Source organism: Bactrocera neohumeralis, unplaced genomic scaffold (assembly GCF_024586455.1).
Source record: "Bactrocera neohumeralis isolate Rockhampton unplaced genomic scaffold, APGP_CSIRO_Bneo_wtdbg2-racon-allhic-juicebox.fasta_v2 ctg1294, whole genome shotgun sequence".
Taxonomy (NCBI): Eukaryota; Metazoa; Arthropoda; class Insecta; order Diptera; family Tephritidae; genus Bactrocera; species Bactrocera neohumeralis.
Genome location: NW_026089685.1, coordinates 9552 through 15045, shown reverse-complemented (window position 1 = coordinate 15045; position 5494 = coordinate 9552). Strand labels below are relative to the sequence as shown.

The 5494-nt window shown below is 35.7% G+C and overlaps 1 pseudogene; it reads left to right on the top strand.

The window, feature by feature from the left end:
• The first annotated feature begins 3807 nt into the window (after positions 1–3807).
• On the top strand, positions 3808–4475 carry LOC126766461 (uncharacterized; annotated as a pseudogene).
• The last annotated feature ends 1019 nt before the right edge of the window (positions 4476–5494 follow it).

The following is a 5494-nucleotide window of genomic DNA, read 5'->3' as shown; positions in this document are numbered from 1 at the left end:
TCGCAGACGTGGCGACTAAGGCGGGCACAATTAAGCGTCCCATCCACAAACTGGCCTTGCTTCCTATGGAGGTTGAATGAGCCTGATCCTGTCAAGGTGGCCGGTTTTGCGTCAAGCAACAAGAAATGTATATTTTGAACCTAAAACTAAAATTAAGAAAATTGAACTATAAAAATTATAAAATATTGAATTATATTTTTTTTTTGCATACTTACCCTAATAATACATTTGTAATACTAAAATATTACTCACCTTACTTACATACCTCAACGTAATCTTTTACAATAGTTAACGAAAGTTCAAAACTATTATACTTACCCCTTTTTTAAATATCGGGTGATTTTTTAAGAGCTTGATAACTTTTTTTTAAAAAAAAAAACGCATAAAATTTGCAAAATCTCATCGGTTCTTTATTTGAAACGTTAGATTGGTTCATGACATTTACTTTTTGAAGATAATTTCATTTAAATGTTGACCGCGGCTGCGTCTTAGGTGGTCCATTCGGAAAGTCCAATTTTGGGCAACTTTTTCGAGCATTTCGGCCGGAATATTTTATCGACAAATTTTGTTCAGCGATGAGGCTCATTTCTGGTTGAATGGCTACGTAAATAAGCAAAATTGCCGCATTTGGGGTGAAGAGCAACCAGAAGCCGTTCAAGAACTGCCCATGCATCCCGAAAAATGCACTGTTTGGCGTGGTTTGTACGCTGGTGGAATCATTGGACCGTATTTTTCAAAGATGCTGTTGGACGCAACGTTACGGTGAATGGCGATCGCTATCGTTCGATGCTAACAAACTTTTTGTTGCCAAAAATGGAAGAACTGAACTTGGTTGACATGTGGTTTCAACAAGATGGCGCTACATGCCACACAGCTCGCGATTCTATGGCCATTTTGAGGGAAAACTTCGGAGAACAATTCATCTCAAGAAATGGACCCGTAAGTTGGCCACCAAGATCATGCGATTTAACGCCTTTAGACTATTTTTTGTGGGGCTACGTCAAGTCTAAAGTCTACAGAAATAAGCCAGCAACTATTCCAGCTTTGGAAGACAACATTTCCGAAGAAATTCGGGCTATTCCGGCCGAATTGCTCGAAAAAGTTGCCCAAAATTGGACTTTCCGAATGGACCACCTAAGACGCAGCCGCGGTCAACATTTAAATGAAATTATCTTCAAAAGGTAAATGTCATGAACCAATCTAACGTTTCAAATAAAGAACCGATGAGATTTTGCAAATTTTATGCGTTTTTTTTTTTTAAAAAAGTTATCAAGCTCTTAAAAAATCACCCGATACATATTAACATTACCACTAGTTTAGTTTAAGCCGTTAGTTTTAAGATTTAGGTTAAGCAACTAGATGAAATAAAGAAGCAATTGTTATTAGACCGCAATAGAATTCGCACGCGTTTCTCTGTTTTCGCTATTTCGCCGTGGCAATTTTCGTAAAGTTCAGATTCTAGGTACAGGCAAATGGTTAATTTTTGTAAAGTGAACTATTTGCAATATTAAATAAAACGCATCCCAAAAAAGAACTTTAATTCTCAAAAACGCTTGAGAAATTTTCATATGTATTATTACAGCTAGTAAAAGTCTTTACTGCTATTAAGCTAATTTATATACTTGTAAAAAGTAAGTTTTAAAGTATATTAACTTAACTTTTACATTTCTTCATTGAAGGTCAAAGGCTCGGGACTCATGGCAAGATTACTTCAAAGAACTCTAAAAAATTTTAATATTCACGAACAAATTTCCACCTATCTTACTAATGAGTATTGCTTACCAAATGCCCACATAATGCCGAAAAGGTCAATAAAGTTAAAATAACTGTGAAACGATATTTTAAATTACTCCTATTTCGCAGATTTTATTTGAAGTTAGCTGCGACAAATGTCATAATTATTGTACTTATATATAAATGCTACTACTTTATGCGCATGAGACGAATTATTTGCAGATACTTCTATCATAAACGTGAGAAGCAACGTATATTATATTTATACAATAGCTTGCTCCGAAAGAGAAAGACGGTTCGCGAAGTAATGCGAAGGACTGCGGAATCTAATGTGCATAAGCAGCGAATACGTCGACGGATGAACCTTTTATTGGTAAAGAATTGGTTATATTTATTTCTATTACTTAATTTTCATTTCATTTTAGTTTCTTCGATTACAATGGCCAAATTATTGCAGTTGGTATAAATTCTGTGCTGCCGCTCGCCTTAAGTGTTTGATTTGTGATGGATTGGAAGGTAATATAATATAATAATAATTTTTTCTTCTTTACTGGTGTAGAAACCGCTTACGCGGTTATAGCCGAGTCAACAACAGCGCGCCAGTCGTTTCTTCTTTTCGCAAGGTGGCACCAATTGGAGGTTCCAAGCGAAGCCAGGTCCTTCTTCACCTGGTCTTTCCAACGGAGTGGAGGTCTTCCTATTCCTCTGCTCCCACGGCGGGTACTGCGTCGAATACTTTCTGAACTGAAGTTTTTCGTCCATTCGGACGACATGACGTAGCCAGCATAGTAATAACACTGTGGAACATTTTTGGGATTATTGTGGGGGGGGTGAGAAATTCCAAGTCAGGATGATGGTACTAGGTCAGTACAGTAAAACCCACGCGTTCGTATGTGTCAGTTTTTTTATGACCTTTTAAATTTTTTCTTTATCTTGATGTTTTTTCGCTTAGTTGTAACATTTTGGCAAAAACGTAGTTTAACATAACTCGATATGTCTCAACACATAAAAAAGGGGAAATTTCAGTACTGATTTTGTTCAAACATACGAGATGTACTTCAACCAAAATGTTATAGAGAACGAAAATTGGGTACCAAATATAGTGTGTAAAAGCTTCTACAACCGTCTAATGGATTGAAAAAATCGAAGACGTGAAAGTATGCTATTCGGTATCCCAATGACTTGGACTAATCCTGGCGAAGGTCACAATCCATTGAATTGCTATGCATGTGCGAATAAAGGAGCCCCAAAAAGGATAAGAAAAAAATTTAAAAGGTCATAAAAAAATAACGCCAAACCCTTTGAGGGTTTTACTGTACTGACCTAGTACCATCACCCTGACTTGGAATTTCTCTCCCCCCAGATTAGCTGTTGTACTGTGTAATTTACAGGTGCATAAGTTCATAATGCCATCGCACCTTTTCCTTGCACCGACGAATAAAAATAAAAAAGACTTTGTATTTTCAATTCATTTTATATACTATATGTATATTCGCAATGAAACTATACATAAACTGTTGGATTATATAGGTACTATCACCCCTATTCTGTGCTTTTGACAAATTAATAAAATATTGACAATTAACTCAAATATTTAACAAGCGAGAAATATTTTGGTATTCTGTGGCAATCTTGATAAAAGTAAAAGCTTCAATTCGTAAAGCTTTCCCCACACGTATGGTGGAAAAATAATGTAAATAGAAAACAGCTGATTTATATTCAAATTATTCGTTAAAATGGACAATTCTGCAACGTAAGTTTCCAAATTTTAATTATTAACAAAATTTATAATTTAACTTTTACTTTATAGTAAACCCAAGCACGATAGAGCTACGCACGAGCAGCTGGAGGCATATGTGTTGTTTTGCCAAGCACACCCAGAAATTAGTACGGGGAAAAATTGCCCAAAGACGCCTCAACGGATGAAGGAGTTGTGGCAACAGCTGGCAGAGCAACTTAATTCGTGCAGAGGACCAATACGAAGTGCTGCAAAATGGAAAGAGGTAACATTTTAGTTTATTTTTCGTTTATTTATTATATTGTGTTAATTTATAGACGTTAGGCGTCTGGAAAAGCCAAATGCGCACTCGAGCAAGGCGGTTGAAAATGACTCAAAGGCTCACAGGTGGAGGTCCAAGTTCCAAGCCGATGACGGACTTCGAAGAAATGGCTTTGTCGACATTTGGCTCGGCCGCTGTAGATGGGATGCAAAATGTGCAAAGCCTAGGTTTAACGCCAATTGAGCAAACAGATGAATGCGCAATTTCATCACCCACGGGTAGTCCTCACTAATTATGCAGTCAGGTAGATGCAAGCCCAAATCCCGAACACCATACAGCAAGTCCATCGTCACCATCTACGTATCCTAGCTTGGAAAACCAGGTAAGTTTTCATTATGATATAATTACAAAATACATATATGTATAATTTTTTTTGCAATTTCTTATTACGTTTTTTTCTTTTAAGGATGCTTCAACTTCGGTGCTATCACGAAGTGCACGAAACAAGCTGATATTCCAAAAAGGTATGCTGCTGAGGAAGAGAGGCGACGGGAGCATCGGGAAATGATGCAGGCCATTCAAGGCCTAACTAGTTCTATAACAGAACTTATAAAATCGTTTACTAGTAATAAAAAATAATATCTAAAGTTTAATTAAAATTGAAATAACGTATGTGTAATATTTTTATTTAATTAATATTTATTGAATTAATTAAGTTTGGTTTTTTGTTTTATAATAGAATAAAAAAAATGGAATGGAAATTTCAATTTGTTTTCTTTTAACAAAAAGGATAAATAAATAAACAAATAATGGAAGTAAGTAGTGTATTTCGAAAGTCGAATTGTGAGAACATTTATATACTTATGTACATAAGTATATGGATTGGCTTCTGTGTATATGTATATAACTAAAGAGTTGATATATTTCTTGATCTTGTTCTTTCACCTTCGCGCATGTACTGTGAAGAGTTATAATCATTAATTGGAGAATCAAAGTCTTCTGCAACCCCGTCATCTATTTCGTTGAACGTAATGCCTGCTTTCGTCATTATATTATGCAATATAACGCAAGTACTAACAAACAAAGCGGAAGTTTGGTGTGAATAATGTAGAACTCGGTGCTTCAACAAACATCTAAAGCGAGATTTTAAAACACCAAATGCTCTCTCTATGCAGTTTCTTGCAGAACCTTTAATTTGTTGTATTTTTGCTCTTTATGGGTATTAGGTGTTCCCACTGGTGTTAAAAGCCACGGTTCTAGAGGATAACCTTGATGGCCAAGAAGCCAAGATTCCCACCGTTGTTGCTCAGACGTATTAGTATGCTGACAAATGAGATGTTCTCGTAGGTCAGAAGTTGCCCAAATTCCAGAGTCATGTGTTGCACCCGGAAATTTAGCATTTACAAATGTAAAACATAATCGGTGATCGCAAACCTAAGAAACGATACATTCAAAAATTGCATTGGCATATATGTATGTATGTATGTGCATGCAAAAACAAACCTTACTGCTTCAACATTGATACTGTAGAATCCTTTTCTATTTAAATATAAATTAAGAGGACGTTCGACATTATTTGATGGTGGAGCAATGATAGCAATATGCGTGCAGTCAATTGCTCCTATGGTGCTTTTTATTCCAAATTTTCTAAAAAATCTGGAATATATGTATTTCAAATAAATTAGCATATTATTATTTGTATTACAATAATACTTGCCCCGTTTTTATAAAAGTTTCTTCCTCTATTGAACTGGGAAACT